We start from the raw sequence: 12,451 nt of genomic DNA, 5'->3' as shown, positions 1-12,451 counted from the left end.
GGCAGATTAGGGGTTAATAAATATAATATAGGGGTCGGCGGTGTTAGGGGCAGCAGATTAGGGGTACATAGGGATAACGTAGGTGGCGGTGGTGTGCGGTCGGCAGATTAGGGGTTAAAAAATTTTAATAGAGTGGCGGCGATGTGGGGGGACCTCGGTTTAGGGGTACATAGGTAGTTTATGGGTGTTAGTGTACTTTAGAGCACAGTAGTTAAGAGCTTTATGAACCGGCGTTAGCCCAGAAAGCTCTTAACTCCTGGCTTTTTTCTGCAGCTGGAGTCTTGTCGTAAGATTTCTAACGCTCACTTCAGCCAAGACTCTAAATACCAGCATTAGAAAGATCCCATTGAAAAGATAGGATACGCAAATGGCGTAGGGGGATCTGCGGTATGGAAATGTCGCGGCTGCAAAGTGAGCGTTAGACACTTTCCTGACTGACTCTAAATACCAGCGGTAGCCCAAAACCAGCGTTAGGAGCCTCTAACGCTGATTTTGACGGCTAACGCCAAACTCTAAATCTAGGCGTTAGTTTCCAAATGTGAAAAAGGAACGTTCAGTGGAGAAATTTTGTTTTAAAAAAATCAAGTGAATTTATGGAGCAGGTTTTCTCTTAGTTCCATTCCATTTGCTCCAAGTCCTACTCCCAGCAACCTCCTTCTGTACTCAGGTCAGTGAGAGGGGCTGTCTAACCGATCTGAGTAACATTACTCCCCTCATTAGTGCCTCACGGACAGAGGAGAGGACAGGAGTTTAGCTGGGAAGTTAAAAATCTTCTCCCATTAGGAGATGTCACAGTCTCTCAGGTAAAATGCAAATGTATCGGCCAGTCTCCTGGTCTACAGTATGCTGCTCCTGTAGATTCTTGTGACTGTGCTTGCACTTCCTTGAATGGTCCTTTCTACAAACTGCAGAATGGTGTGGCTGCTGTGCCTTTTGTGTCCCAGCAGCCATTTAAACAATCATCTACTTCTTGTTCACAATTTACCCTGGCTTTACTACACATGGTTTAGGCACTTTTTGGCTCTATTTGGGGCAGTACGTAAATAAGCCTCTGTCTTTGTAAGGTTTGACACTAGCACTGCCTGTCTCTCTGCAGATCAGATATTTTCATAGCAGTTTGCCTGAGGGGTCATCAGGGAACACTGTACTAGTAGTGCACAAGGGGTTAAATGTTGTGGCTCGCCGTGTGTGAGGTGTCATAAGAATCCTCTCCTATTCTTCCCTGTGCTGTGGCCTTCTTTAGAGAACAGAAGCTGTTTTCCTGAATGTTCCCACCTCCAAAATGTAAACCATTCCCACTATTCTTCCTTTAGTGCAAGATGTTCAGTTTATTTCTACAAAAGATTTACGCCTAGATTACGAGTTTGGCGTTAACAGGGGTGCGTTGCTAACGAGGCTTTTTTTTTCTAACGCTACCTTAAGACAACGCTGGTAGTACAGGTTTTTTTTTAAACCTGGCGTTAGCCGCAAAAAGGTGAGCGTAGAGCAGAATTTAGCTCCACATCTCACCTCAATACCAGCATTGCTTACGGTAGCGGTAAGCTGGCTAAACATGCTCGTGCACGATTTCCCCATAGGAAACAATGGGGCTGAGCTGGCTGGAAAAAAACCTAACACCTGCAAAAAAGCAGCGTCCAGCTTCTAACGCAGCCCCATTGTTTCCTATGGGAAAATAAAAAATATGTCTACACCTAACACCCTAACATGAACCCCGAGTCTAAACACCAGTAATCTTACACTTATTAACCCCTAATCTGTCGCCCCCGCTATCGCTGACACCTATATTATATTATTAACCCCCAATCTGCCGCTCCGGACACCACCGCCACCTACATTATCCCTATGAACCCCTAATCTACTGCCCCAACATCGCCGCTACCTACATTATATTTATAAACCCCTAATCTGCCGCCCCCAACGTCGCCGCCACCTACCTACAATTATTAACTCCTAATCTTCCGACCCCAACGTTGCCGCTACTATAATAAATTTATTAACCCCTAAACCTAAGTCTAACCCTAAGTCTAACCCCCCTAACTTAAATATAATTTAAATTAAACAAAATACATTTAACATAATTAAATAAATTAATCCTATTTAAAACTAAATACTTACCTATAAAATAAACCCTAAGCTAGCTACAATATAACTAATAGTTACAGTGTATCTAGCTTAGGATTTATATTTATTTTACAGGCAACTTTGCATTTATTTTAACTAGGTACAATAGTTATTAAATAGTTATTAACTATTTAATAACTACCTTGCTAAAATAAGTACAAAATTACCTGTAAAATAAATCCTAACCTAAGTTACAATTACACCTAACACTAAACTATCATTAAAGAAATTACCTAAACTACCTACAATTAATTACAATTAAATTCAATAAACTAAATTACAGAAAATAAAAAAGAATTACAAGAATTTTAAACTAATTACACCTAATCTAATCCCCCTAATAAAACAAAAAAGCCCCCCCAAAATAATAAAATTTCCCTACCCTATACTAAATTACAAATAGCCCTTAAAAGGGCCTTTTGCGGGGCATTGCCCCAAAGTAATCAGCTCTTTTACCTGTAAAAGAAAAATACAATACCCCCCCCAACATTAAAAACCACCACCCACACACCCCTACTCTAAAACGCACCCAATCCCCCCTTAAAAAAAACTAACACTAATCCCCTGAAGATCACCCTACCTTGAGCCGTCTTCACCCAGCCGAGCACAAGTGGTCCTCCATACGGCAGAAGTCTTCATCTGATCGGGGCAGAAGAGGTCCTCCAGACGGCAGAAGGCTTCATCCAAATGGCATCTTCTATCTTCATCCTTCCGGAGCGGAGCCATCTTCAATCCAGCCGACGCGGAGCCATCCTCTTCAAACGACGTCCTAACACTGAATGAAAGTTCCTTTAAATGACGTCATCCAAGATGGCGTCCCTTGAATTCCGATTGGCTGATAGGATTCTATCAGCCAATCGGAATTAAGGTAGGAAAAATCCTATTGGCTGATGCAATCAGCCAATAGGATTGAGCTTGCATTCTATTGGCTGATTGGAACAGCCAATAGAATGCCAGTTGGGGGTGGCAGATTAGGGGTTAATTAATGTAAGTAGGTGTCGGCGATGTTAGGGACGGCAGATTAGGGTTAATAAAATGTAACTAGTGTTTGCGAGGCAGGAGTGCGGCGGTTTAGGGGGTTAATACATTTATTAAAGTGGCGGCAATGTCCGGTCGGCAGATTAGGGGTTAATAATTGTAGGTAGGTGGCGGCGACGTTGGGGGCGGCAGATTAGGGGTTAATAAATATAATGTAGGTGTCGGCAATGTTAGGGGCAGCAGATCAGGGGTTCATAGGTATAATGTAGGTAGTGGCGATGTCCGGTCGGCTGATTAGGGGTTACATTTTTTTATTTTAGTGTTTCCGATGAGGGGGGGGGGGCCTCGGTTTAGGGGTTAGTAGGTAGTTTATGGGTGTTAGTGTACTTTGTAGCACTTTAGTTAAGAGTTTTATGTTCTGGCGTTATTCCATAAAACTCTTTAACTACTGACTTTTAAATGCGGTCAAAGTCTTGACAGGAGAGGGTATACCGCTCACTTCTTCCAAGACTCGTAATACCAACGTTAGGCAAATCCCATTAAAAAGATAGGATACGCAATTGACGTAAGGAGATTTGCGGTAGCCTCGAGTGGCGGAAGAAAAGGGAGCGGTGAGCCTGTACCTGTCAGACTCGTAATAGCAGCGTTAGGTAAAAAGCAGCGTTGGGACCTCTCAACGCTGCTTTTTAAGGTTAAAGCCAAACTCGTAATCTCGGTTTTAAAAATACATGAAACCCATACATTTTCTTTCATGATTCAGATAGAGAATACAATTTGAAACAACTTTGTAATTTACTTCTATTATCTAATTAGTTTCATTCTCTTGGTATCATTTGTTGAAGGAGCTTCAAAGAACTACTGGTTTCTAACTGAACAAATGAGTGAGCGAATGACAATCAGTATATATATGCATCCACCTATCAGCAGCTAGAACCTAGGTTATTTGCTGCTCCTGAGCTTTCCTAGATAAACCTTTCAGCAAAGGATAACAAGAAAATTAAGCCAATTAAATAATAGAAGTAAATTGGAAAGTTGTTTAAAATTGTATTATCTATCTGAATGATGAAAGAACATTGTTGGGTTTCATGTCCCACCATGTGGGGTTCCTCAATTTTCCTTGCTAAATAGGCATTACCAATTTGTGGCTCTACCATTCAGCCTTGCCACTGGGCAGGATGTTCACCAAGACACAGGGGACCTTACTGAATATATCTCAGGCTCACAGCATCTCATCAGCACCTTATCTAGATGATATTCTTGTGCCAGAACCATCTTTTTAGCAGGAACACACAGAGGCCTTGCTGGTGGTGCAATGTAGATATGTTTTGTACATATATACACCAAATAGCTATGTTGTTCCTCAAACTCGCATCTCATTTCTAGAGTCCATTTTAGACTCGGGGGCCAATTTATCACAGCCCGTATTGAGGCAAATGTAACTGTTTCCGCACGTAACTTTAGGCTCACCGGAAACAGGAATTAAGAAGCAGCGGTCTTAAGACCGCTGCTCCTTAACTCGTATGCCACCACTGAGGTGGTGCACAGCAATCTGCCCGATCGAATACGATCGGGTTGATTGACACCCCCTGCTAGCGCTGATTGGCCATGAATCTGCAGGGAGCGGCATTGCACAAGCAGTTCACCAGAAATGCTTGTGCAATGATAAATGCAGACAGCATATGTTGTCTGCATTTATCGATGTCTGGCGGTCATTATCCACTACAGCGGATCATGTCCGCCAGACATTGATAAATCGGCCCCTCGCTTTCGATGCGGCTGCCTCTGACAGAGGAACACAAGATCATTTCTCATAACTAGAAAACCTACAATTTCAGAGGTAAATTACAGTAAATCACAGAAAAAGTGGGCAAAAGAAATAATAAAATAACATTTTTTCTTCTTTTTTTTTAAATATACATTAAACATTTTATATTATAAACTCAAAGTGTTCCATGTCATTTTAATGTAAGAATGTTTTTATTATGTATGTGTCTACTATATTTGCACTGTATTCTGCTGCACATATATGTATTACTTAGGCTAAATAATGACAATATTTTTTTCCTTTTCATTACCAGTCAAACTATTCCTATATACGCTTTTAAAACTATTTTAATGTAAATGCTAAATGCTGATCCTTGGCTGGTAATATTTCTGAGATGGCAAACAGAAGAGATGAATAGACACAAAAGATGGTCATGGGAAATTAAACTGCAATAGACACAATTTCTTCTGCGTCTAGAGATCATTAGCAGGTGTCTAGTATCTCGACAGTGGTGATTGTAGATGTTTTTAACCATAGACAAGATATGCAAATATGGGTTTAACTGTGTGTAAGTTCTAAAGCATGGGCTGTGTGTAAATAGAAGAGATGCAAGAATAAGAGGGAGGCTGTGTTTAAGGGCCAGTGGGTGAGAAACAAAACATACATCATTTCTACTAATAAAAGTTTCTATCTATCTATCTATCTATCTATCTATCTATATAAATATACAGTATAAAGTTATTTATATTTAGTACCTAGTGAAAATGTAGGATTCAGATAGAGCATGCAATTTTAAACAACTTTACAATTTACTTCTATTTCCTTTGTGTGATCTTTGTTAAAAAGGATACCTAGGTAGGCTCAGGGGAAGCAATACACTACTGGGATCTAGCTCCTGATTGTTGGCTACACATATTTGCCTCTTGTTATTGGCTCACCCAAAGTCTTCAGCAAGCTCCCAGTAGTGCATTGCTGCTCCTTCTACCAAGGATACCAAGATAATTAAACAAATTTGATAGTGGAAGTAATTTAGAAAGTTGTTTAAAATCGTAAGCTCTATTTGAATCATGACGGAACAATTTGAGTTTTCATGTCCTTTTAAATGGTGCGAAGCTTTTTGAAAATTACCCAATATAAACCCTTGAAATTGTGATACATTTAGGAGTCCACCAATTTTCAAAGCTTTATATACTATCTAAAAAATCACTTACTCAGAAGTGCCTACATTTTAACTTTATGTGAGACCAATTCCTTGGCCTATACCCTTTCAATATCCTATAATGAAGTCAACTAACCTTTTAACAATCCTCTCATCCTTTTGTCTCCACTTATTACTGTAAAGTAAAGGGACACTAAAGTCAAAACGTGACTTTCATGATTTCGATAGAGCATTCAGTTTTAAAAGACTTTCCCATTTACTTTTATTATCAAGTAAGTATATGCACACTTTGTGAAGCACCAGCCTCCACTAAACATGTGCAGGAGTACACAGCATATATGAGTTTTTTTTTTGTTTTTTGTTTTTTTTTCAACAAGCTTTATTGGTAATAAAAAAAAAAGATTTACAATTGCCATGGATTTAATCCGGCGTTATATAACATTGATAAGAAAACAATAAAGAAGAAAGATGTAAAGGGCGGGATCGGAACTATCTGTTATATACTGATCCATAGAACTTAGCATTTGCAGAGTCCCATACAAAGTTCTGGCAAAGATCATAGTAGCTTGTAGCATTTTTCTCTTTTTGAAATAACACTAGTGGATGAAACTTCCACTTAACTTTTAAATCTTGCAATGTGACAGAGAACCAAGCACGAAAGAAAAGGTCTTGCTTATGTGGACACACATAAAAAAAAAAAAAAAAAAGAGATGCAGTCAGTGAGGTAGTGGCTAAATAGTTGGGTATGAGGACTAAGGGACCAGGCCGTGCGAATTGAGGTTTAAGGGTGGTACCCTGGGGTAAATCAAATATTTCTTAATGTTGCTATGAACTATGGGGGTGTTTTGGGTACTCTCTTAGTACTAGAGAGTTATTAATTAGCTACGAAGGAGTCCTAGTAGGTGTGTGGGTATATGATTCCCAATAGAAAGACATGGCGCAATAGAAGTCCATCCTTTCTGTTTTTTGGTAATGAAACCTTTCCAGGGAGAGAAGGAGAGTGACATTTTGCACCCAGTCTTTCTGAGTAGGAATGTTTCGCTGTTTCCAAAGTCTGGGGACCAGTTGCTTGGCCCCACTTAACATAATGTATAATAAGACCTGCCTGTACTTGCATTTGACCATAGGGGGTTTGTTAAATAATAATGTTAAAGGGTCAAAGGGGATGGGTATATTGAGAACCTTTTGTATTTCCCTGTGGATGTCTAGCCAGAAGGGCTGAAGTGTGGGGCAGTCCCACCAGATGTGAAGGAGTGTTCCTACTTGTTTGCAGCCTCTCCAACATAGTGGATCAGTGTGGGGATAAATCTTAGCGAGCCTGCTGGGGTAAAGATACCATCTTTCTAAGAGTTTTATGTTCGTTTTAGTGATGCCCATTGAGGAAGGGGCCTTCCCCATTTGTTGAAATATTATGTCCCATGTCTCGGAAGGGACTTCATATCCCAATTCGGCTTCCCATGTTTTGGTGTATGGCGGAGGTTTCGCGGAGTGTAGTGCAATAAGAATTTTATATATCTTAGAAAGGGTGCCCTTTGCTAAAAGTGGGGAGTGACATAGTGTTTCAAATGGGTTTAGGTTTCTAGCCAAGTTGGGTTTATCTTTGTGATGGGAGAAAAAATGGGCTAATTGCAGGTATTGAAACCATCTATCGAAAAAACCTATGTTTCTGTCCGAGAGAGCGGCTTTTTGTAAGATAGTGCATCCTTCAAGGACTAGATGGCAGGGTAAACCCGCAGATATAGAATATTGTACCTGAGACCGTTTGTGAAGTAAAGGAGGGAAGTCTTTGTTGTGTAGTAGGGGGGTAAGAGGAGAGGGTACAGTCGATATGCCTTTCTGTGATCTCGTAAGGAGGTCCCATGTGTTGAATGTGTCGAATACTAGCGAGGGTGTCAGAGGTGGAAAAGTTCTATGGTGTCTATATGTCCAGCACATAGACCCCAGGCTATCAGCGGTAGACAGGTCGTGTTCGAGCTTAACCCATTCCTTGTCAGCATTATTTCTACACCAGTCAACTATTCTAGTAAGATGCGCCGCCTGTAAATAAAACAAAAGGTTGGGTACCCCTAGTCCCCCTTAGTTTCTATTTCTATAAAGGGTGGTCTTGGATATTCTAGGGCGCTTATGGGCCCATATAAAGCTATTAACGAAGGATTGCACACTGCGAATATAATGTAGGGGAGGTTGGATAGGTAGGGTTTGGAACAGATATAAGAAGCGAGGCAGGATACTCATTTTAAAGGCTTGAACTCTGCCTAGCCAAGAGAGAAATTTATTACGCCAGGCTCCCATATCTGCTTTGATGGAATCAGAAGATACTGATGGTTTAGGCGATATAGAGCCTCTCTCGAGGTTGTTAATTTTATCCCATAGATAGTTTTATGAAGAGGGCTGGGACCGAAATTGGGTAAAGGTTAGTTGATCTGTTGGGCTGTCTGAATCGGGGGTAACGATACCTAGGAACTCGGATTTCTGCTTATTTATTTAAAAATTAGAAAGGGGTGCTATAAGTATTAATAACCGGCATAAGTGCTTCTAGGGAATGTGAGGGAGAGGTCAGTAGAATAGATGTCGTCCGCGTAGCAGTGTTAGGTTTGTAGTGAGTATCAGCTATATGGAATGCCGCGAACCTTTTCGTCATTCTAATCCTGGAGGCCAGAACCTCCATGGCTAAAATGAACAATATGGGGGAAAGAGGGGCAACCTTGCCTCGCTACCATTAGAAATGGTGAATGCATTTGACAGGGGATCGTTTAATTTAATACGGGCTTTCGGCAATTGATATAAGGCGAATATTTTCTCAATGAGTCTATTCCCAGGGCCAAATCGAGTTAGTGTTGACCTGAGGAAACAGCCAATCCAACCTATCGAAAGCCTTTTCGGCATCGATAGCCAGAAAGATAGAGGGGATTTTTTTTTGACAAAACCTACTTGATTGTGTGGATCAGTTGAGGAAGGGAATTTGTTAAGCCTAGAGGCTATGAGTTTAGCATAAAGCTTCACGTCTACATTTAATAGCGAGATAGGTCGAAAATTAGAGGGCTGTTTGTAGGCTTTCCAGCTTAGGGATCACCGAAATATGTGCTTCCAGCATGGGGGGGGGAGAAAAGGGTTGTTCCCGGTCAACTAAGTTAAATAAAGAACATAACTGTGGAAGCAGCGTGGGGCGAATTTTTTTGTAGTAAGCGACCGAGAATCCGTCGGGGCCAGGGCTTTTGCCCGAGGGTAGGTTTTTAAGGGTGGTTGCGAGTTCTGTCATTGAGAAGGGTTCGTCCAGTTTCTGGTCGCTTGTGCATCTGAGAGTTGTGGTAAAGAGGTGGGGGCTAGGAGATAATTGTTTATAACGTTTGCTAGGTCAGGGGGGCGGTTCAGGGTTAGTGAGGTTATAGAGATTGGAATAATTACAACTCAAACTGGGAGAGGATTTCAGGGTGTGGTATTAACTGTTTGATTCGTTGGAGATTTTATTTCATGAATGAAAGTTTTAAGTTTTTTTAAGCTTTAAGGAACGAGCTAAGAGTCCTTCCTGCCCTGTTACTTCGAAATAAAATTTTGCTTGGTCAATAAAGCCAGTGCATTGGCTTCGCTAGTTGTAGGTCGTGAGACTGTTTTCCTGGCATTCATTAAGTCTGCTAATAGTTGGGGGGGGAGAAGGGGTTTGGTTTTATGGTCGTATTCGAGTTTGGGCTAATAGGTCAGTGGATGTTTTATATACCTGTCGTGCTTTCTTTCGAACTTGTGCTTGTTGTTTTATAAGTTCCCCCCTGATGAAGCATTTGTGAGCCTCCCAAACAACAAAAGGGTCTGTTTCCGGCAAGGAATTAAATCTAAAATACTCTTGTAAGAGCTTTTCTAAATTGGACACCAGGGTTGGGGAATCTAATAGTTTCTCATCCAGCTTCCACTGATAGTTGCCGCTAGGTGTCGATGGCCAATTAAGTGATGTTAGTACCGCTGAATGGTCTGACCATACTGTATGTGAGAGACGGGAAGATGCAACGTTGGAAAGGCCTCTTTGGTTAGTGAAAAGATAATCGATTCTGCTGTATGATCTATGAGGGGCTGAAAAGAAGGTGTAATCCCTCTTCTCTGGGTGGATAAATCTCCAGGTGTCAAACAATGTTTGGTCTAGCATAAGTTTCCACAGTTGTTTAGTCGTGCATTTAGATGTTGTGGGTCTTGGGTTTGATGAATCCAAATGCGGTTGAATGGGGAGATTAAAATCACCCCCAAGGTATAGTGCTCCTATTGTGTGATCTAAAATCTGTGCAAAACTTCTCTTAAAGAAAGGGAGTTGTTTGGTGTTAGGAGCGTAAAGATTGACTAGTGTCACCGGGGAGCCAAACAAAGTGCCTGTTACACATAGGAACCTACCCTCAGCGTCGGTAAAAGTGTGAATGTGTGTAAAGGGAATCTGTCTGCTAATGAGGATGCTTACAACCGTGTCTTTTGTGGTCAAAAGAGCTATGAAAACTTTGCGTGTAGAAACCCCCAAAATAAGTGGGCTCCTTGTGTTTTAGAAAGTGTGTCTCCTGAAGGAAGAGAATATCGCCCCCTTTCCTGTGTAGGTCTCTAATGGCTAATGAGCGCTTTTGTGCAGAATTCCAGTCCCTTAGTAATTCTGGCTTATTAGGGTGAGAGTTTTAGTGGGGGTTTCCATGAGGCTGATGTGTCTGGTGTCTGTGGATTGAAGGCATCAAGAGGTGATAGGCATGCAAGTGTGGGAGTAGGTTGAAACAAATAGACTGTGTTAGGTAGACCTTATAGCCTGCATCTCTGTCACACGGCAAAAAAAAACATAAGCAAAAACATAAAATAGAACGTGCATTTTCTCATAGAAATTCTAGATACTAATGAAGACATGAAACATTTTGTGGAGAAATAGGCCCGAGGACCCATACCTCTGTCACGTAACAAAAAAAACATGAACAAAAACATAAAATAGAACATACTTTTTCCTCATAGAAATTCTAGATACTAATGAAGACATTTAAACTGTGGTGTTAAAGAGGAGGGATTATAACCCATTCCATAGTAAGTGGTTTAAGCATTTTAAGACTAACTAAAGCTCAATTACATAAATACAATAGATCCCATATTCCTAAATTTCTACATATCTAAGTTTCTAGTTTCTAAATTTCTAAATTTCTAGACCAGGAGTCGTCTAACAGGTAAAGAATAATGACCAATAAGGCTATACATTACCCAACTACAAAAATGGAGCATCGGGTAAAGTCCTTGATGGATTGTTCAGTTCGTGGGGATAGCCAGGATAAGAAATGCCAGCTAAGTTATAGCTCTAGGGAGTAGGTTTAGGGGCTTGACCGATGGTTTAAAACTGAGATCTGGGTGGAATACGTTGCCATTCTTTCTGGCAGATCCTGTAGATTTCTTTCTAGGAGGCTCGAGGGAATTCTCAGGGGGAAAGATCCTCCGGGGGGGGTCCAATTCTAGTGCCTGGCAGAAGGTGTTGACATCTTCCAAGGTTCTGCAGATTAGTTTTCTATTCCATGAAGAACATATAAATTGAAAGGGGAATCCCACCTGTAGAGAATTTTCTTCTGTCTAAGCAGGGACGTTACAGGGGCAAGTTCTCTTCCCTCCTTTGCAGTGTACGTTGAGAGAGGTCCTGAAAAAATTGAAGAACAACCCCCTGAATTTCACAGAACCTGGTGCCTTCAGGAGAGGTTTAGAAGCTCTTCCTTTTCATTGAATTCTTTGAACTTCATGATGATGTCCCTGGGGGGGAGCGGTGTCCGGTGGCTTCGGTCTGAGGGCTCTGTGGGCCCGAACCCAAGGAATATCAGTAGTTGGGGTGGTATTTCTGAGGTGTGCGAATAGGGCCGGGAGATAAATTGGGAAGTCTTTGGGTAATACCGATTCAGGTACACCTCTAATTCTGAGGTTTTTCCGGCGACTCCTATTCTCCAGATCTTCGATTTTGTCGAAAAGATCTGCAATAAGGGCTGTGTGGTGGGTTGTTGAGTCATGAGTCGAGTTGATCTCTACTTGAAGGTGGTCTGTGAACTCTTCTAAGGCCTCCACCCTGTTGCCTACAGAATGGAGGTCCTGTTTTATTTCTGCTATCTCCTCACGGATACAAGAGCGGATTATGTCGGCTATATCCTGCTTGGAAGCCAAAGTGGAGAGGATAGTGTTAGGGATAGGTGTGCTCTCTTCGGTATCTTCTTCTTGTACTAGTGGGGTCTGTACCCTCTTTTTAGGCGACTTGTTAGATTCAATACTTTCACTAACTTTTGTAGCAGGGGGTGAGAAAAACTGAGCGACCATACTGTCTCTGTGGTTGTGCATCTTAGGGGGTTTATTCAATTTCGTAGAATGTTTTGTGTTCATTGTACTTGCACAGTGAGCTGATATTAAAATATACCGCAGGTCACTTCTCTAGACAAATTTGGCTATGAGAGCAG

The sequence above is a fragment of the Bombina bombina genome, chromosome 3 (genome assembly GCF_027579735.1).
Source record: "Bombina bombina isolate aBomBom1 chromosome 3, aBomBom1.pri, whole genome shotgun sequence".
Taxonomy (NCBI): Eukaryota; Metazoa; Chordata; class Amphibia; order Anura; family Bombinatoridae; genus Bombina; species Bombina bombina.
This window is presented reverse-complemented; position numbering follows the sequence as displayed.